Genomic DNA, 22,221 nt, shown 5'->3' with positions numbered 1-22,221 from the left:
AAAATCTACATGCTTTCATTGGAGACATGTCCATTGGGTACCTAATAAAGTGTCTAAAAACAAACAACGGGAAGTGAGCACGTAAAATTGCGACGTGACGGCGAGCCTGTGACGTAACGGGATGCGGCCGAGCCCCCGACGACGATTGTATCGTGCAAGTCAATCGACGACCGAATCCCACTCTTGTTTCGCGTCAGCTGCAAGTAACCGTGGAGGACGTGGCACTTCGAGGATGTAAGTAAGTGACAAAAAGTTAAGAGAACATTTATTGGCAATATTACCAATTGTAATGCTCACAGTCACACTCGTGGTGGAGATTGGTCACAATTGTTTGCATGTACTGGCGTGGCACGTTTGATACATCGAAGTTGTGCAAGCAAGTACAAATTTATCCGGGGAAAAAAAGCAACAGAGGCAGAGTCCCTGTTGGATTTCTGCACCCCCCCCCCATCAATAAATACAATAAAATGTACTGCATACAATAAAATGTACTGCATGAAAGGCCACTATAGTTCATGATGATCTTCAAGGCCCCCCCCATCACTTTGCGATAGCTAGAAAAAGAAAAATAGAGCAGGGTAGCACAAACGTAAGCTTGGAGAGCTTTCCCGTCATCAATCTGTGCATTTTGATCATGTTGGAAATCAAATGCTAAATATGAATATGAATTGGGAGAGTTAAGCGTGGCTTTTGATCTAATTATGATTAGCTGTTGGGAGCTTAAGTCATTATCCAAGAGATCATTTGAAAGTACTTTTTTTTTCTCCATTTCCCTCAGGCCTCACTCTGCAATGTACGCTTATACGTCCAAAAGTACTCGTTCACCTGCCTTGACTCCCATTTAAATTCAAGTGATATCCCATTCTTCATCTCTGAGGTTTCATATTATAGGATTCATATCCTGCTCTTGTGTTTTTGCCAGAGAGCAAAGAGAGCGAGTGTGGAAGCCGCAAAAACGAGACGCGCCATCAACGCGACACGTTGACGCAACATCCCATCTGTGATTCAGATGCTTGCAGGTGAGCTCACTTTTACAACATCATTTCAATACCCTACAGACGATTTCACCGACCCAAAAATAGCTGCGATGAGAAACTAAAATAAACAGCCGTTGATCAGTCAAATGACAAAGACGACTCAGGAGCCCTTTCTGACTTCATTACCGTCCCATAAGTAAAGCTTCAGTTGGTCGACCGACCCCAATGAATACTGAACAACTCAAGATGTTTTAAGACCAGTCCATTTTTCCAAAACAAATGCCAACATTGACCTTTGTGTCCATTTGTGTTGTGATGTCTTGCTCTTCTTATAGTGAATATATTTTGACATTTATCCCGTGGCCAAAATCAAACACTGCACTTGGGACGCATCATCTTTTTGTTTTTTTTTCTCAAACAGAACAATGCATCACCGGATTGATAACCTATACTCCCTACTAGGGGTCGTTCCAAGCATCGAGAAATCGATGTTTGGCCTCACTGCCCTGCGAATTCTGTATAGATTCAGCACATTCTCTGAATGGATTCGTTGCCTGGCCAGTGGGCGCTTGGCTGCCTTCCATCAAACAACAAGTAAACAGCGACGCAAGCAAACGGCAGCCCCTTCACCTTTGACCTCTGACAATTTGCCACTTTGGATTCTGAGTGCAAATGCACAAGACAGGAAATAGGCAAAAGGAAAAAGTTCTTCTTGAAGCTGTGCCAGGCATAAGTTGACATTTTTGTCACAATTTCCAAGAGGAAAGAAATGAATGAATGAGGGTGGGCACATAGTGACAAGGGGTGGCCTTGGCCGCACCTCGCCATCCCATAGCTCCGCCCCTGCTTTGGAATACATTTGGTTTCCCTTCAATATGACCTTGATGGCCTTCTGCTTCGACCTCTTTCTTGAGTTTGTGATTTTCACAGCGTGTCACGTCATTAAACAGTACAAACGTGCATACGCATTGAAATCCACTGGCACAAATCCACTTTCCAATCCATTTATGGGCATTAATCAGGTGTCGTGTCCCTTGCGCCCTTGCCTAATCTCTCTTTTTAATATTACACACACACACACGGGACATGCATGTCAGAAAAACGGCCCACCAATAGGAATGAACACACACACACACACACACACACACACACACACACACACACACACACACACACACACACACACACGCACTCTGGCTTCTCTCTCTCTCTCTCTTTCTCTCTCTCTCTCTCTCTCTCTCTCTCTCTCTCTCTCTCTCTCTCTCTGTGTGTGGCCACCCCTCATTATGCGGCGTTATGCAAACAGGACTGCAACATTCCAGAAAGCTCTTGTGTCTTATATAAATTCAAAGTGGAGCACATACGCTCACGCCTACAGGTGTAATGCGCACACACACAACACATGCGCACACACTCGAGCGGCATTACATCCGCCCACCCCAACATGACACAAAATGTCTTTTAAAAGATGGCTGCCCTGCGTCATCAGCTGGTTCGTCTTTTTTATTTATTTTTTGCTGTCCCCTCCTCACTTTTGTTACTTTTCTGTCCTTTGATGCCGGACCGCATCACAGTGACAGCTAACAATATCCTAATATTTTTTTTTTCTCTTTATAAGTGGCCTTTTCAGGAATTGAAAGTGGGTCTGCAATTAATTGCCCAAGCTAAATTGTTGTGTTGGATTGCAGGTGGCTGGAAGTTTTTTATTTTCTGTAATTTTTTTTGGCATCCATGTTTGTTGAGGCTCAGCTTGAAGGTGTCCTTTGCGTCATGTCCTCAAAAGTTTGCACGTGTTCAATTGTTCCGGCAAGCTGAATGACAACCGCTGAGCGATTTTAGCAGAAAGAACATGTTTGTGGCCTACGCTTGCCGTCTGTCTGGCAGGCACAGAGAAGGCCTCGCCAGCATCTGGGATGCGCGGCAAAACAAATTGGCCGTCTGGAATATTCTTTTTTGGCTCTCTGTAGCGCCAACTGACGAAGTGATCCAAAGGCGCATTTTCATTGAGAGGTTTTCCAGAAACACAGCAGACGCGCTCGAGTCTTAATCTTGGTTGTGTGTCTTCACCATGAAAACATGGTGGTCGTCGGGCAGAAACCTCCAAATGTCCAAATTTGGCCCATTACAAATGATTAAGCACTTCAGATGAAATTGTTGAAAATGGCGGCTTAACGGTCAACAAATGCGCCCTTTGTGTTCCTGGAAAGTGGTGCTTTTGGAGATAAGGTCGGTTTCCGCTCGACGTTTGTTTGTCCACACAGAACTTCGTACAGTGGTACCTCTACTTCTGAAATTAATTGGTTCTGGAAGAAATTTCTTAACTAGAAAAATTTTTTAAGTAAAGACACGTTTTCCATGTAAATGCCCTAATCCGTTCCAAGACCCCCCAAAATTCAGACATAAATGTTTCCTATAGCATAAAAATGCATCAAAATATGTAACAAATACATGTTAGATACAATTAGATTATTGCATAACAAATGAAAGTTGAGCACAATGTGAAAAACAAAGAATAAAGAATAAAAATGATGGTCATTTAACTTTTAACTGAGTCCTCATTGTTTTTTTGCCCTCTTTAGTCCATGTTTTTTCTCAGAAGTGGTTTTTGCCTGGCGTTTTGTAAAGAACTGATCCAAGGACGTTGGCTTTTATCGGCTTTTAACAATCCTTCGAAAATGTCAAAGGCGAACATCAGCATAGTGAGCGATCGTCCGACTGGTGAACAATTTTTCTTGGTGATTCACATTTACGTAAAACTATGATGAGGACGCTGCATTGACGCATATCTACTGTATATAGCTACACACAGACAAACAGTAGAGGTCCCTTAGCCAATGGGATGCCAGGATGATGTTTGGTAATAGCCAATGGCAGAGCAGCTAGAAGTATTTTTGGGTTTAGGAAACTCTGAGCTGCGAACAGCAGGGCATACTGTATTTTTACCTTTCATCTCTTGAAATTTCTTTCGTAACAAGAGGCAATATTTTCCTGTTGAGACGTTTCATAACTAGAAAATTTCGAATGAAGAGACGTTCATGTGCTAAGCTCAGTGTTGTTTGAATGACAGACCAAATAATGAAAACCCCTGTTTTTGTCGCTGCGCGTTTTGCGTCTGGCTCATAGAAATGTGTTTGTGTTTTTTTTCTTTTCATTTTCTTTGCGTTTCGAGGCACGCAGTTGTATTGTGGAACGGTTGACCTAACCACCATGTTGGGTCACTCACTCATCAGTGCAACAAAAGACGATAAATGCGACGGTGCCTCGATGCCTGTAACCCCTCGGGGTGTTTTTTTTGTGGCACGCGCAGAAGAGCTTTTGAAAGAAAATGTGTAGACGCTGGACAGCTCCGGCCTTGGAGTGTTGGCGTTCATGTTGTGCTGATACTGAATGCTGCTTCGTATTGTGCCTCCAAACAAGTCGGGCGGATTAAAGTCCCCCCACCCGCTCCCCCTCGTTGGTGGATTGGAGCAGTATTTGTGTTCATTGTTCATTGTTGAATTTGTCTGCTTTCTATAAAATGTGGACGCAGTCAAGGGAGAGGAGGTCCTTTTTATACTCGTTTAATTTGACTTCACTCATTTCCACTTTCCACATTCCAAACTCAAGTCACTGGTATCTCAAATGATCTTTCTCCATTGAAATGAATGGAATTTCCATTAATCCGTTCCATTTCCTCCCCCAAAATACATTTTGCATCATGATTTCATGCTTCACATGAATGCTTATTGTGTTGCTCCTTATGGCATGTCTCGGCCACTAGGGGGCAGTGTAATCCATACATATTGCATGTAGGTTTATAGATGAAACGTGTAGAAGACTTGCAACGAAGCTGTATTAATACTGGTGGGTTTTTTTTTCGTTTCTTTTCCAACGCATACCTCATATGGTACGTTATGTTACTTATTGTGTCTGAATTTCCAGATCAAAGCTGCTAGTAGCGCTCTGACGGAAAATGGATGAATGTCCTTCATCATCACCATCGTGAGCCTTCAGATTTTTCACTGCGTGACTCCAGACATTTTCCTTCATGGAAATCCTTGATCTTAGCAACAACGCTGCAGGAAAGTCTGCTGTCAAGTTCATGTGACTTATCACTCTTTTTGATAGGACAGCATCCTCTGCTCCCATTCAAGGACAGTCAGGCTAATGAAAATTGGCGCTAGCTGTAACCCTTCCAACAACTGCTACTTGAACACACATGGTGCAACAACCTACAATACAGTCTGTTTGTTGCAGTACAGTCAGGGCACACATTTTTCAATTCAAACTTGGCCTTGTACTCTAAAATTCCTTCAACCAATCACTTGACAATGTGTAATTTAGTGTGGGCACCCAGCAGAAATCACATTGGAGGGAGGCGCGGAACCACTCCAGTTAATTCTTTCTTCTCCAGTGTGACAACAACATGGAAAGATTAGCTCACACACTGTGAAAAAGCTTGTGCGACTCAAGTCCAAGATGACCTGTCTGTCGACTGAGTGGCCGTCTCGTGGTCTGGAGTCACTTCAGTGACTCCGAGTGGAGGAGGCTGCGTGTGGGTGGCCGGCCATCCGAGAGCCCGTGATGTCTCTTTTTGCCCCGAACAGTTCCCGTAAAAAAATTTTTAATGCCGAATAATTTCACAAGGCGGCTTTGGTTCAGAGAAGAAGCTGAAATTAGAATTGGCGCCATCTTGGATATGAAAGGCGTTTCAAAAGTCCTATCTGGTTCAAATTGTGTTCAAGCGCTCATACGCGCGAGTGTACTTGGCATACGGCGAGACATTTCCTTTGCCGTGAACGAATCTGTACCAGCTTCCTGATCAACATACGACAAAATAACGAGGCGCAGCTCTCTGACTTTTGTGAAGTCGCGCTGTCTTGGATGTTGTGCTTCACAGTTTCCACAGTGACGTTGCTGGATGAAGAAGCAGTAGGCCGACGTTAATGATTCTAAGGAGGCGTGATGTGCAGACGCAGTGAGAAATCGTCATGGCGACTGTCATGCTGTCAGAGCTGACGTTGAATGGCGAACCCTTAGGACGCCATCGCTTCTCCGAGTAAGAAGGCTGAATTTTACGGCTCCCCAGACACGAATGACGGGGAGCAGTGTGTTGATGATCCGGGTCCTCTTTTGAGCACGACTGCAAGCGCTCTTCATCACATTAAATGATGTTGATAGCGTCACCTGCTGTCTTCATGCAGACGTACTAATCATCCATCTGGGAGGTTCAGATGTGACGTCAGCCGCTCTGTTCACTGAACTTCTTCAAGGTCACCAAGATAAAATCCCACAGAAGAACTTGGCCAGCCCTGCAAGCTGTCTCAATGTTTCATGTTGTAATTGGCTTTTGTACATCTGCAAAAGTGTGAAATGGAAAAAGTTTTTTTCTTCAAGGGCATGGAAGTCACTGCGACTCACATGAGCGAGCTGACCACTGAGGCTCGGCCACACACGTTCAAATGGATCACTTTTGCGATTTTTTTTTAATTTAATTTTTTTTTTTTTTTAACGATCTCTCTTCCTTATCAGCAAGGTTGGATTTTGAAGTTAAGTCTCCACTTCTGCCGCTTTCCTCCGGCTCAGCTTGCACTTGAGTCATTGCTCATTTCCGGACAAAGATGAAGTGCTTGTGGAACGCCTACATGCGTGCGTACACACACACACACACACACACACACACACACACACACACACACACACACACACACACACATGCGTGCGTGGCCTTTTGTAATACCGCCTTGTTCCTTCGGGGGTGCTAGTGATCCTCAGCCTGGCCTCCTAAAGTTATTAGTATGCATTATTTACAAGAAGCGAGGGAAGGACGCCCAGATGGAGGGGAAAGCCTGGAAGCCCATCTGGAAAGCTCGCGTCACACAACTTTACAGCAAGGAGAGGGTGAAGATGAAGAAACTTGCTCCTACTCTGGTGGCCTCGCTTTTCCACTCTTGTAGGGCAATTCCCGGCTCGCGCCTCTGCCGCAGCTCTTCGTTATTGCGCCCTGTGCTCCACAAACAGGTTCTTGTCACCAATCACCCTGGTGTGGCCGATTTGATCTTTAATGGAGAAAATAATTAGCGATTTTTGCATCACTTTCACGCCAGTCAAAAGTGGACGCAACGTGTGCCGCTCGCCTGCTTGATTGGCCTCACGTGAGTGACTTGAGCATGTGCGAGCTGATTGGCTAGCTTGAAGCGGGCAAGAGCTAATACTGTCCAGAGCTGCCTACCAAAATGAGTGAGGAAATATGAATATGAGACAAAAGTTTGTTCCAGGTTATAAATGCATACTCTATTGGGTTGAGGTCCGGTGATTGACTTGGCCAACCAAAGACCTTCCATTTTTCCTCCGTGATGAAGTCCTTTGTTGTGTTGGCAGTGTGTTTGGGATCATAAGATGAAGCTTCTCCCACTTTAGTTTGGATGACATTTTCTGTCAATTGCCTGTCAAAATGGTTTTGTGGACTTCGGAATTCACTCTGCTGCTGCCGTCATTAATTTATATCATCAATGAAGACATTGTTCTCAACTGTAGTCATCATGTTGTTGGAAAGTCTCGATCCACTTTTATTGAAAGTCAGAGCTAACGAAGCATTTGTTTTGTTTTAAAAAAAAAAGCCTCTGAAAGTGCATGCGCAATGTGTCACATTTTTTAAGCGCTGTTTCAAACAAATTTGGTCAGTCCACCAAAAGATTTCAGATGGGATTTCCAATTAAGCATCGACCAGCCTTTCCATTTCTTCTTTTAAGTCCAACTTGTATCGGTGCTTCAATTGACACGTATCCAATATATGCAAATGCGATGTGCACCTTAATTGTTTGTTTGCTTTTTTGTTTTGCTGCCTTTTTCTGGGATTTTGCATTTCGACTCTTCAATGGAAGTCTCTAGCTCCTCGTGGGTCTCTTTTTTCTTTTTTTTTTTTTCTTTTTTTTTTTGAGGATTCCCCCCTCCTCCGCCGGCGCCATCTCGCACTGTCAGTGTCGGAGCAAGGCGCATCTGTCTCTGAGCCTCATTTGCTCCCTCCATCTGCCCGCGCCTCGACTTTGGCTCAGGGCTCAGACGTACACTCACCTGTTTCTTGCCATCCGTGTTTTCCTCAATTAAGTCAGACGACTTTGATGCTTCTTTGTGGCAGTCTGACCCGAAACCATGCTCGGCGGCAGCGGGACGAGCACATTTTTATTCTGCGTATTCACTTGCTGGAATACAATCATGGGTGATTGCGGCTTTGAAGGGATCTGAAATCCTCGCAAATTGGATGCTTTTGCTAATCAATGTTGCTGAGCCACTCGAGTGTTTTTTTTTTTATGTGCGACTTAGAGATGTGAGCAAATGCAGCTCTGGCATGGCAAGTCAAAAGCAATCCAAAGATGGATATGACGACTGAGATGCAAGTCCCGAATTGCTATTTAGTGCTACCTTAATTTACGAGTGATGAAATTAACAGTTTTTACCATTATAATTTTTTGGTGGGGTTTGTGTTGTGAGCCGTACATCACCGCTGAGCGAGTGAAGTGTGGGGAGATAAAAATGGAGCAATGAAGCTTCAGTAAAACCTCAGCAAAAGTAAACAAGCCGTTCTGTGAATAGCCGAACTCTACGAGTAGTGGCCCCCATGGCCCCCACAAAAGCTTGACAGTATTATTGCCTATCAATGCCCTAGTAGGTGACAAAGTGTAATGGGAATTTGACATCTAACAGTGCTAAAATGTATCTTATAACTGTCTGTACCATTGTGAATGCTGACCATGTTATTTGCAGCTCAGCAAAGTTGCTTGCCCAGGCGCCCGACTTCATCCTGTTATCTGAAAGAGTAGCTGTCCAAAGTGCTGATTGTGCCGCACCGTCTGCACTTTAACCCCTCCCAAGAAGAGTTTAAGAAGGGCCCGCACCCCACGGCTCAGGGGAGGCTCCATGACAGATCTGGGAATGGTGCTCCTCCATAATTTTTTGTCGCTGAAATAAATCTCATCTTTTTACTTTTGTTGTCTTGGTTTCCCTCGACAAGACAATTTGGCACCCCAGATGGAACCTCAAGTAGTTGCTTGAGGAAGATGAGCGAGAATTGGACTGTGCAACCTTCTTCACAAAAACAAAACAAAAAAAAAACAATGAACTCTTTCCTCGTACTATTTTCGTTGAAATGGAGCTCCTCACCTCATTTCAACGTAGTTCTACGGCATCAAGATTGATTGCTTTGGCCTGAGCAGAAAAACAATTATTGTTTAAAAAAAACGTGAATGTAGATTTTTATGAATCAGGATTCTTCCCTGGGATGCAGGCAAAGAGAGCCACAGGATTAAGCGAGACAGACAAAACAAAAAGACCGCTGCTGTAGGCCACAACTCACATTCGCATGCTCCTTGTAGGCCGGCGTCCATCATGCAATTACTCCAGGATGTCCAACAACGACCCTTTTTCTTGACATTCTCTGTCATGTTTTATTAAGTTTCTCCAAAACACATTATTGACATTTCTGTTTTTTTTTTTTAAAAAAACATGACAAAAAAAATTGGGTCCGGGGCTCCCGACTGTAGATGCAGATACTAAGTTTCTCCAAAACACATTATTGACATTTCTGTTTTTTTTTTTTTAAAAAATACATGACAAAATAATTGGTCCGTAGGTCCCGACTGTAGATGCAGATTGACAGCGTGAGTCCAGTTGTATTTGGAGGCATCTCCTTTGGCGAAGACGTGGGCCACAGAAGAGCACTTAACTTGGAAGGAAGACCTTCTCCCTGGCGGCAAGAACTCAAATCACCGTGTTCCCTTGTCGCCGTGACGATCAGGCGAGCATGTTGACTGGAGCGAATAAGAACAGGTCAGGTGAGGGGGACAGCGAACAGGCCCGACCTGGACAGAAATCTTGTTGGGGTGTTGCGGGGATTTACCGCATTAAAAGGAGCTTTTCCCTTCCCTGTTGGATCGATCACTTTTGGACCAGCAGATGAGGCGTCTCTTGTGCGTGAGCGCGCACGTGCCCAAATGTGCGTGAAAGTGACTGAGTGCGCTACTTGGCTCCGGCGGCTATTTCATTCTCTTTCTGTCAATATCGTTAAATCGTTTTGCTTTTGTTAGGGCAAAAAAATCGTTATTGTGCTAAGACTCCAATGCCCCGCGTTGTGAGCTGTGCGTGTTAGAGGGAGGGAGAAGAGAGAACAGGGAGAGAGGGAGAGAGTGATTATCCGCGATTGTATCGTGCTTATTGCTTTGGAGGACAAGCTCACTTTGATCCGAGCTTACTTCAGCACCCCATAAAACATGTTGTTGATGCCACAATCCAAATTAGCAACTGCGACGATGCGTTTGCAACCTATCGCGGTGAACTAATGCTGCACTAAAACAGCGATTGCATCAGCGATCAATGGTGCTTGAAGGCAGGCAGTGCCTGGAAAAAAAAACAAAACAACAACAACAAAAAAACACTGTAATACATGACGACTTGACAACCGAGGCCGCTCGCTCTGTTGCATGTCGTTTGGATCAACAGGATTTCATTTTGAGCTTTTACAAACACCGACAGCTTGCGGGAGCCAGAGAAGTCGAAGTCGATGAGAAGAAGCGGCACGCGGATCGCCTTGCCATCGGACGTTGCGGATGAATGCGTGACAGGAGGAGCAGGTGCGCTCATTTGAGATGAATTTTTGGATGCACTTTCATCAGTCTGGCGGTGCACAACACTTGGTGGTGTATCCAACTGTTGTTCAGTTTATGTTGAAGAAAGGACTTAGTGGAACAAAATGCTTGAAACATTCGATAAGCGGTGAAGAGAAATTGGGATTTCAGTCCATTTCGGGGGCCCTTCTTTCTTTTCTTGCCCCAATTGAGGTCACCGTCCTCAACTAGAACCATACGGATGGTTTCAGGTTCAAGTCTTTTACGGTTTGCAACGTTCCGTCCTCCTCCATGGCCTGCTCTATTGTTGAGCTTGCTCAGTGTCGTTCAGAATTCCTCTGCCTTTGTGCTTTCTCTGCCAATCTGAGAGGTGAGGGAGCTCATCTCCAGCAGGAACACAATTCTGGCTCTGGTATGCCGACACATCAAACAGATGGTTTGGTCTAACTTGGACTTGATGCTCGTGGATCATTGTTGCGGGTGTTTCATTTGCGCCTGGCTTTGGGCACCGCTTGCTCAGCCTCCGGATCAAACAATGGATCGGGAAGGATTCAGCTTTTCCTTCGTGGGGCGAAAAAGGAAATGGAGAGCCTCGTGGTGGCATCAGGAGTAGGAGTCGGTGGCTACTTGCAAGTGTTATCTTGTATTTGTGTGTCTGATTTTTATTTATTTTTTTCTTCCCATAAACAGCGCTGAAATGCATCAGCGACTGGGGCTCTCCTTGCCCACATGGGAGGGCATCACTCTCCCGTCTGTCATTGCTTGGCCTCACTAGAGGGGCATATCTGTCGCTCGCTTCAAGACTGTATCAAGTAGCTCGATACTGAAACGATGCCGTTGCAAAAACCTCCAACTCTCTGCAGCAGTGGAGTTATATTGGATCATCATTTGCATCACTAGGAAAGTTGAAATTGCGCTCCCTGAAATGCTGCTGAGGCGCATGGTGTCATTTGTGTGAAGTCTGCTGAAGCGTACCCGCCCATTTTGAGCTGCGTATCTGACTGGTGAGCTTTTCAAGCTATGAGTTTTACCTATCCGTCGAGTTCGTGTGGGAATTGAACATCCCTGGCGTATCTCTCAGGTGGTGTTAAGCTTCTAAGTCTGGACAAGCCGCTCTCTCAGACAGAACGCTTTGGGCCTGGGAAGCCGTCAAAAATGTTTTTCTCTTTACATGAAGAGAGATTCACTCGAGATTACTCACAGATAAACTAGGCCAGTCGCTTCTGGTCAAGGATTGACCCAGGTGGCGCTTTCATCGTAACACACAGATAGCGCCATGTATCGTCATTTGTCGCCTACTCACTCCGGTTTGTGATTTGAGCGGTCTTGAGCGGACAAACGAGATGAGAACGACTGCTGTTTGGGTTGGAGTGGAAATAGATAATTTTTGCACCATTTTATTATTTTTAATCCACTCAGCGTGCAGACAGTAGCCGCAAAGACTCACCGAACGAGATGAAACCCCCGTGCTGGATTACATGAGCAAAACACCCGTAATCTTTATCTCTGTCAGTATCTGTCTGAGATTTTCTTATCTGGCATCCAATTGGAACGCGTGGTGGGAAAACCAATTACGTTCACTCAACTTTGACCTTGACAGAAATCCCGAGGAGTCCCCTTTTTCGGGGAATGATGATGTTTCCAATCTCACAGGGGGTTGCCCAAGAGCCACGCATGAGTCAGATTCGTCAAAAGATTTCCATTCCGAGCTTCCGTTCTTATTTCCATCCTGGAACCGCGAGACTGAGTCACAACACACCAGGAGGCTTTTTGTTCGGTGTTTGCTCACTTCTCGTTTATACAGAGTCAACTAGAAAGTCTTTGGAACATAATGTGGATGGTGGCAAAGCATTTTCCAAAAGTCTCCACAAAAATATTTTGACTTGCGTGACGTTTCAACTCAGTCAGGTTGGCCGTCGGCGTTTTTTTTTTTTTTTTTTTTTTTTTTTGTGACAAACCGTTGCCATTAATGTTTTAAACCACCCGGTCTTAGTCTGCTGTTATTTTCAACATGGTGAATGCGAATGATGCTCAGTCTCGATGCCGGTCTCTTACCAGCTGAATAGAATTGTCTCATTCGATCCTCTATAAAGAGGAGCAAGCCTTTTCTTTTAAAAAAAAAAAAAAAACACGCCTTGAGCATTGTTTTGATGCTTCATCCGTGCAATGAAGTACTTGATTTTTTTCCAACATTCCAGCTGGAATCTGAAGTAGTTTCAGGCTCGTGGATAGCCCAGGCATGATGGGAAAGCTTTTGTTGTGGCATTCTTTTGTGATGAATGAGCCCATCGGCGTCTGGAGACGCGTTCCTTTGCATCATCAGCGTGTGTATCCTCTTTAGAACATCACAAGAGCCCCCAAAACAGAGATGGCAGCCTCCTCATAGAATGAATCAGATGCTGTGGTTGTTTAATGTGAGTGGCTATTGATCGCTTGGGTGGAAGCCATGTGTTTATAGGATTATGCGATGCTTGACACTATTTACACGACAAGTCGTCGTGCTCCCCTCATGCGCGGGTGATTTTTGTCAGTGCAGACCTGTGCCATTTTGAAAAAAAAAAAAAAAAACAAGACATGATTTGAACTTGAACCAAATCAGTCTGGCTCCTTTTCCACTTGTGAAAATTCCAATCACAATGCTGTCTGAGTTTTGCCACTGGTCAGTCACACTCCAAATGATCTTCAGTTTGAATCTCTCATCGCCAAATGAATCGTTTCTCTCAGGTATATTAAAGGTTCGGCGTCTGACTACACTTATGGAGTGAACTATGAAATCTTTCATTTAGTCAATTTATCTTCAGAGATGGCTTCTCTCGACAGGCTGAAACGCCGCTCAATGCGCTGAGTGGAGCCATTAGATCTCGTCAAATAATGTTGGGCCATTTTCACAAGACGACTTTTTTTGCTTCAGTCGACCTTGTTAACTTCCAAGCTTATGTGACTTGTCTTTTGGGGTCTGACGAAGGATGACAAAGATTTTATGCAAAGGCTTCTTCACTTCAAACTACCGCCAGGAGCATCCCTAAATTGAACACGGGTCCACACCATCTACTTTGTTCTAATAATCATATTCATATCTTTTGCTCGTCCTTTGCTCAAATGCCTTCATATGTATTCAGCACACTTAATAATAATGTTTGAAATCATTCATGATTGATTCGCCCATTCCGAACGCGTGCTTCTGAGAATCATAATGAGTGTGTGTCCATCTGTGTGTGCGCAACCTCCACCCTGCCCTCCAATCTAATTTTAGAATCACTCTGTATGAGTCGTAACTCACTCCCAACATTTTATTTTTTTTCCAGCAACTTGTCTCACAGACTATACCCTGAGCCAGAAAAATGAGAACTGTGCGGTAAATCTATTCCTAGTATGCAAAGGAAACTCAAGCCATACTGATTCTCGGGCATTAAATAGATGGCAACTGGACCACTGTGGTTATCTTCAACGTAGCGCCTCTCATCAGAGGGTTTCATTCGTTCATCTGTTGGCTCATTTGCAATACCAGTTCGGCATTAGTGGTAGCGCTCTAGAGTGGTTTAGGTCGCATTTGGCTGGCAGGACTTTTTGTGTTAGCCTCGGATGCCCTGAAAGCCACTCTGACCCATAGTGTGATGTTCCACAGGGTTCAATTTTGGGACCCCTGCTGTTTATTTTTTTTGCTGCCCCTGGGTTCAAGCAAAAGAAAGCATGGTACTTCCTTTCACTGCTATGCGGGTGAGAGTCGGATGGATTATTTTCTGTTATTCTCCCCCTAGGTAGAAGAAAATATTTTGCGCCCACCCACCCTAATTCTGCCACAACTATAAATTGTATCATTTGTCTATAAAATTGTCATAAGTACACCTCTGTATAACATCCTTATTAACATTGAAGAAAACAAAAAATATATGCAAATCTGATAAATAAAGCCTCACACAGTTTCATGATGCCCCTCTGGAACCATGCTCGATGTCATAGATCACAGATTGTGTCTTTTTCAAAAAATGAACATGATACCCCCATTGCTACTCGCAAGATTTTACTGCCGCTGGAAAGTCCACACAAGAAAAATGTCATTGGGGAAAAGCGTCTATTCAACCGCTTTGTTTTTCACTTGAATTGGATTTCCTCTTCATCTTAACAAGTGGTTAGAGCGGCACCCTGTACTAAAAAAAAATTCTTTTCACAAATTAATCCTACCTTTCAGTCGTAAATAGGCAAGACTTGTCAAGTCTTGTGCTTCAAGTCAAACTCAGGTAGAGTCTTCCAGAAATGTCTGTTCAGCAAAGTCCCATGTCCTAAAAATAGGTAACACAAGTCTGACTGAAGACAAATCACGCGACTACAGGGAGTGCCGCAATATTACAATAGCACTTTTTCAAAATGTTTTTCTCAATGAATTGGATAAAACAGTGAAGGACGGTCTGTTTTACCAATGGGATTGTTCAAGCGACCATTATGGGATTAAGGGAAGCTTGGAGCTTTATTCCTCCAATAATCCTGCTTTTGGGTGCATGCGAAAGGATTCTGATGCTTCTTGGCTGAATGTTTGCTAGCCTGTAAAGCATGTGTGCGATGCGCTGATGTTTTGATAGAACTAAATCAATAAAATTAAATGGCATAAGTATCGTTTTTTTTTTTTTTTTTTAATTGTATGACGTACTATCATGACGGTCACACGGTGACGACTGAGCGAACTAAATTTCCCACAGCACTGATTGGACAAGCAATGTGATGTGATCATCTGCAGCCAGCGATGGCCAAGCGGGCGTGTCATAACTAGTTGACATCTTCAGTCGGGTGTGTCTTAACCTCCATGGCAGAGGCTCCGTCAAACCCCTGAGACCGATTCATCGAACCCCTAGGGTTCGATCGAACCCAGGTTAAGAACCACTGCGATAGCGGAAGACATCATTGCCGTTATTGAGGCAAGAAGAAGCCCCTAATCGCCCGTGTCGGTATTCCCTTCTACTAATTATGTTTGTTCCTAACATTGCATACTCTATTACATCTACTTGCCCGATTAAAATTTAAAGAATATGCATGTCCGATCAGGATTCAGTTTTCTTTCTGTGGAGTAATGCAAACATATCCAGTTAATGCTCTCTTGCAGAAGCTGGTGAGAGGGAAAAAATAGATGAGCACACAGAATGGCTATTTAGAAGGGCACTTCTTGAACTGGGACTCTTGGACAATCATTCAGGTGGCCTGGGATTTTGCTAAAGCTAATGCTTTCTTGGTTCAACATCAGCAAACAAGTCCAGCAAAAATGTCAAAACCTTGATGTGCTCAAAAATATTTTTTTTAAACTGGCGTCAAAAATATGTTTGGGGACACATTAAGCCAGCTGTGATTAAAATTTGCTGCTGAACAGTGTAATGAATGTGTCGAATGTGTGTATGTGGGTGGGTGTGGGGGGGGGCTCTTCACAGGGGCGACCCCACTTGGGGACCCCGGAAAGTCTTTACATTTTTCCGCTGATCGTGTGTGTGCGTGTGCGCGTAGAAGTAGAAATGGAAGTTTTCGTAGTGTTGAGATCTGCGTGTTTCTGAATCAGTTTCCAACCATTTGCAATGATGAGTGTGTGTGTGCTGAGCATATTTTGCTTGCCCTTGAAGCTGATGTGCTGTACCTAATAAAGCGACCTTTTGACACGCATTGGAAATCAACCTTGTTTCGTTATGCGCAGTCTGTCAGCCCCTCTGCGCGTGTTGGTGAGATGAGATCTGACTGCCGCTTTTCATTTCTTCTGCGCACCCCCCCGCCCCCACCCCGCAGTATAGCGCGGCAAGAGCTTTTAGCACACGCACGCGCTGGCTGCTTGCAACGCGGCGAGAGCTGGTCGCTCGCTCTCCTTATTTTCATGCTTTTGGAACTTTCCACGCGCCGCATTTTGACGCCTTCACATGAGCAGATGAGCGGCATCCCCAGTGGACTGGACGCGCAAGAGGGTCTATTGTCACCGCCCCCTCCTTTTTTTTTTTTAATCAGCTTGCTGCTGCAGGACTGCTTTGCACAGAGGCAGCTGAGTCCAGAGCCAGAAACCAACCGAGAGCACCACGGGACGGGCACCTTGCCCTGCCATCGCCCTCCTATGGGAAGCGGCAAGTTGCGTCAGGATAAGCGACTACACGTCAAAGGGACGACGTGGAGCGACTGAAGGAGGACGAAGACGACCTGGCAGGTGAAAGGCATCCAGCTGGCTTTTCTCGCATCTCTCTCTCTCTCTCTCTCTCTCATTTTTTGTCTTGCTATGGACGCTTTTTGAAGCAGATTTGGATGGATGGAACTTTGGAAGATTTGTGCAAGTCGGTGCGTGCGCACGCCACGTGTATTTGTGAGGGCTAGATGAATGGGTGCACCTTTTCGTGACGGGGGTGGGGGTGGAGGGTGGGTGAGTCGGAGGGCGCGGCCGTCCCCGCTCTCTTTGCGTGATTGGGCGGGCCTGTCGCGCGCAAATGTCTGCAGTAAAAGTGCCAGTCGAATAGCACAAAGTACCTTGGTAACACCTGTCGACGAGCTCCTCATCGCATCCTCCTGGTTGAGCGAGGCCGTTGCTGCTCCTCAGGTGTCCCTAATGAAGTGGCGACACAGTCACCCGCGTTTGTGCGCAGCGCATGTACAACGCCGGGGTACCTAATGAAGTGGCCGCCGTGCGTCGATATTTCAGGCTGTGACGTGAGTCATCTGGCGGCTCTCCAGGAAGCCAATAAGAGGCGGCGAGATTTAAAGGCTCCTTCGGGTACGTTCTCGGAATTGAAATTGTTCCTCGAGTCTCATTTGAATGCGCGCCGGAGCCTCGCTCGTTGTCTTTGTCTCGCTCTTCACTTGCCGCTCGGCCACTTCGGAGAGAAACAGTTGGCGCTTCATATTTCTCTGGCTCGTCTCCACTCAGTTCACGGCTTGCTTGTGTGACCTTCTCGCTGTCACATATGCTTTTCATTCACTCCAAGTTGACAAGCTGCGTGCACGCTCCTCCGAAATCGACACCACATGCTTTTTCTCAGTGCATATAGTAGTAGCACGCACTCATCCAACTGCATATTTTTTTCCCCTAAACCGACACGCGGAAATCCATCAGAGGTGGAATATCATGACTGAAGAGGGGATCCTGTAGGGCGCTCGTGACAGACTTCATCAATCACAAATGACCAAAAAAAAAAAAAAAAAATCAGTCTTAGGCTAGTCTTCTCTTGGATGATGTGTGCATGCGCGTGTTCATTCAGAGCTGCTGATTTCAATGAGTTTATTTCGTAGAACTCCTCCAACATCCGGTATAGCTAAATGTGGAATTTGAAGGTGGTGCAGTTCAACATTATTCTGCCAGTATCGGGGAATTCCTTCCGGGAGGCAAAAGCCATTTTCTGCCATGAGAGTAACGATGGGGATGAAAGGGCAGACAAACGTCTTTTCTCCTGGGCTATGCATTAAAGCTTAGTTCTCACGTTAGGGCTCACGTTTTCTGCTTTCCGGCGACTGCTTGAATAAATTTCCCAAAGGTGAAATGCGTCCAGGAGGGTGATGTCATTTAATAACCTGACGGCTAAGAATGTTATATTTCTGACTATGCCACAGTCGTCATTGTATAGTCCCAGGAACACAGCCGCTAACACACTAGCTTAGCATAAAGCTTTACAGGTTGCACATGTCGCTTTTGAGTTGTTGCGGTGTCACCGAATCTTGAAGTCGCTTAACCATGAGAATTGTTCTTCCGAGACGCTCGCTCCTTCACCGCTGGGATCAAATGCTTACCGTTAAGCGTCATAGAATTTGTATTAGCATCTGAGCTATTGTTACAGCCATTTTAAAAGCCTGGAGTCATGTAAGGTTTCGGCGTACGGCCTTGGAGGAGTTTTCCCTTGAAGGAGCTTTCCTATCTTGTTTCATTGATTTGTTTTGTCTTGTGGCTAAATCTCATCTGATCTTTCACTTTAGGAAGGCATCTCGAGATTTACAATTGGGACTTTGTTCAAGCAAAAGACATCCGTGCATCCCCTGTCCACGACTCTCCCGCAAGCCGAAATGAGTCTTGTGTTCCGTCATCCTTTTCCTCTCATCTTAATCCTTTCATCGTCTTCTCCCACCGAGCGCCATTCACAGAAAGCCATCCTTGCAAGCGCTTACAAAAGAAAAGGACAGACGGGCCTGAGGTCCACTCGCGGATACCTCGAGTGTCGTTCACGTTCAAGGAAACGCGGTGCTGAAGTGGACTCATGAACGTTAAACGCGAGCGCACAATCGGGGCTCGTATCGGCAGGCTTGTGGGATACGAGCGTATTTGAAAGTCATTGTTTGACAAGTAGCGTTGGATGTACTTGATTGGGCTTTCATGTGTTGTTGTAACACAAAATGAAGCGTAGTTGTCGAGTGGAAAGGAAACACAAGTTTTCCACCTTGTCACTCATCTAAGTGACGTGCGAGTGTCGCACACCGGGGCCAAAAGTGAAAGTCAAGGACGACGTTAAATATGATGAAATAATGGTGTAGCCGAAGAACGAATATACACAGGCCAGGTAAAGAGTGCCACACGATGGCTGAAAAGGGCCTACACGTTATCTACATCAAATACTAAAAGCAAATGAGTCGGTGAGCTTGGTCGCTGCGGTCACAGATGCTGTGAAGTCGAGCTCGAGCTCAAATGTGTGCCTTTAAGGGGCGTGGCAGAGAAAGCAGCCTCACCTGTCATTGGTGCCCGCGTAAAAGTGAATGAATGAACGTGACACATTAAATCTGGTCAAGCTTGGGACTTGCAAAAAGGGCCCACTCGTGGATGATGCCAAAGGGCGGCCATCTTACGTTGCCACTGTTACAGACTTCTGCTATTTTTGTCACTGAAAACACTGTCACTGTCTTGTTGTTTTTTTTTGGGGGGGGGGGTTTAGAGCATATTATCAGAGCATATTATCTCCGTATCGTGAATTGTGACTGTCAACGGTTAGCTTTATTTATTTCCTGATTGCATATTTTTTTATTGTTCATGATGGTGAAGATGTGATGCGGACGAGTCTTTTGAGTCGCATTCGGAGAATTATCTTGATAAGACACAATTAATAATTGCATTCATACCGATGAAATGTGCATTTTGAACTCTTCCCAAACTTATTGGTACAACTGTACGCCACACTGTCTGGCATTTATTTTGATTTTTTTGCTCCAGACACAGAATATAATGTGAAAATGCCACCGAATATTCAAGCTGACCGAGTGGCTTCACTTCTCGCTACGGGGAGTAAATGGCATTTTTAGTCCTTTCAAATATAGGTCTGCACGCTTTGATAGGAGTGATGTAGTTATGTTTGTTTATTTTTTTCCCGGCGCCATTTTCAGCTTTGGTGCATACATCCATTTTCAGGAAGAATCATCCACAACCGAAAGTGCGTTGATTGCAGTGGCGCCTTATCCAAGCCACGCTCGTACCTCAAGTCATAGCTCGTGAAATCATGTCAATCACAGCAGGGGCTCGGCCGCACCTGGCGATAGCAAAAATAAATAAATAACATAAATAAACAAAGCTTTTGCCAAAATCTTCTCCCTTTGCTCCTTTTTGGGCCAGATGGTGCAGGAAGTTTTTCCGATTATAAATTCAACACCTGATTTAGATTTTATTTCCGTACCGCTCTCGTATCAGAACTGATGATTGAGGGATGTTTTGTTTGTTTGTTTGACATGTTGACACGTCTGCGTGTCGCGTGGTTGTGACGGGTGGCGCCTGCGCACTAACAAGACTTCTTGCGTTTTTTTTGTTTTTTTTTTTTTTTTGCGTTGGGTCCCACTAGGTGAAAAGCATCCTTGCGTCTCACCCGTCAGCGCAGTGCCGAGGCTTCCTTTCATGATTTGCCCAGATTAGTCCACATGCCCACGTTGTCATCCTGTTGCACAGTTTCAATGACGCGACGTGACAAAAAACGGGAAAGTAAGAGTGCTTGGAAGATGAACAGCAATTAAATCATACAGGTGATTGAAATAAGCCTTTGTGCAAAAATAAGTTGGCCACCCGAGTCTTTCCACATTGACGCCATCGGTCCATATGAATATTTGGATGTCATGATTTGGTCCCATTGAATCGTAAGGGCCTGTCTCGGGCTTCCCGGATTTTGTGTGACCAAGCTAGCGTCTGATTTCTTTCTTTCCCATCACATTGGTAAGATTGCCTCGTGCTCCCCCCCAACCACCCCCCTTTTCCCCCGTAGCAAACAACCATCCCCCGCCTGCCTCCCGCCTTCTTATTTCCCGCTCTGCTGCTCGATATTCTCGTCGCCTCTGAACCGTCCGCGGGCCTCCCCTCTTGCCGCGCTCACAGTGACTGCGGCGCGCCACTTTTCCTCTTCTGAAGGCCTCGGGGGATTCGTCTGTTCCGCCGACGCCGCCCGACAGTTTGACACACGGGCGAGCGTTTGAGCTCGCGTACGCGCCGCCGAGTATTCGCCGCTCACTCACTGGCTCGCTCTTCCGTTTGTCAGTTTCCTTGGCCCTCTTTCTTTTGCCGCACGTTCGCGGCGGAATTCTCTACATGCAAGAAAAGCTCAGCGTATCCGATTTTGGGAGGTCCTTTTTTTTGCTATTATTTTATCGACTGCACGTTTGCACAAGTTCGACATAAAATAAATCATGATCTGCTCAGCTGAGGCTCTTTTGTTTCCTAAACTTTGCGTCGGTCTTTGTTTTCGCCTCTCTGGCGGACTTATGACGAACCTCCATGCGCTCCACCGATATCAGATGAGTTTTGATCTTGCTTTTCAGACACCTGGTTTAGATTCGTGTGTGTGTGTGTGTGTGTGTGTGTGCGTGTGCGTGTGCGTGTGTGTGTGTGTGTCTGCCACATTGTGAAAGTACAAAAGCAGCCCAGAGAGAATATTCCAGTGGAGGGTTTGCTAGACGAAAACGAGCTTCCTGAGTCATACACAGAGGCGGCAAGAGTGGCCAAAAATTGTGCTCAAGTAAGAGTACCTTTGTTTTATGTAACACCTGTCTCATGTAAGCTAAGGTATTAACACTCTCCTTAATGGTGTGGTAGTACTATGAGCGGGTATTTTTGCTCCGAAATCAATCAACTTGGCAAACATGAGACGCACGAAAAGAAAAATGCTGATTCAATTGAAAAAGCGAAGCTGATTGTGACATTAGCCATTTTGGTGTTTTCAATGCTGATTTTTCGGTCCGAGCTTGGCAAAACTCTTGTGCGCCAAAAAGCACCGCGGCAGACATGGGTGCCACTATCTTATCTGTCATCTCCCGCAGCGCAGATTGATTTTCAATCACAAATCCAAGCGGCAGCTGTTAGATTTGTGAAGTCTGTGGAGGCGGAAGTTCGACCGGTCACTGTAGAAGTTTGGGTGAGCGGACAACCAGGTTGATGGGAGGGGGGCGGGGGGCGCGGATGACCGTGTGGCAGTGGTCTCAATTGAAGCGACGCTGCAATAGAATAAATATCATATATCCTGGATCAGAGTTTTGGGAGAAGTGTGTGTGTGTGTGTGTGTGTGTGTGTGTGTGTGTGTGTGTGTGTGTGTGTGTGTGTGTGTGTATACAGTATTTGACCTTTTAATAAAAGTGAAAACAATTCAGAGCTTTACAGTTGGCTTTGTTTGTTCATTTGGTTTTCTGTAAGTAGGCTACTTCCTCGTCCAGGGAGGACATTGAAAAGACAGAAGACGGACGGTGCT

General features: G+C 45.2%; 1 protein-coding gene across 2 annotated transcripts in view; it reads left to right on the top strand.

Annotated features, from left to right (window-relative positions):
• Nucleotides 1-100: 100 nt before the first annotated feature.
• htr2cl1 (5-hydroxytryptamine (serotonin) receptor 2C, G protein-coupled-like 1) overlaps nucleotides 101-22,221 on the top strand; it is a 48,991-nt gene continuing 26,870 nt past the window's right edge. Inside the window, exons 1-3 of one of the 2 annotated variants that reach the window (XM_019871396.1) lie at nucleotides 101-238; nucleotides 923-1,019; nucleotides 16,550-16,742. The gene's annotated coding sequence lies outside the window, so the exon portion shown is untranslated. The remainder of the gene's footprint in view (nucleotides 239-922; nucleotides 1,020-16,549; nucleotides 16,743-22,221) is intronic. The other variant, XM_019871397.1, reaches the window with a different exon arrangement.

The sequence above is a fragment of the Hippocampus comes genome, unplaced genomic scaffold, assembly GCF_001891065.2.
Source record: "Hippocampus comes isolate QL1 unplaced genomic scaffold, H_comes_QL1_v1.1 scaffold83, whole genome shotgun sequence".
Classification (NCBI taxonomy): domain Eukaryota; kingdom Metazoa; phylum Chordata; class Actinopteri; order Syngnathiformes; family Syngnathidae; genus Hippocampus; species Hippocampus comes.
Note: the sequence above shows the minus strand (reverse complement) of the source record. Positions and strands in the feature narration are given on the sequence as shown.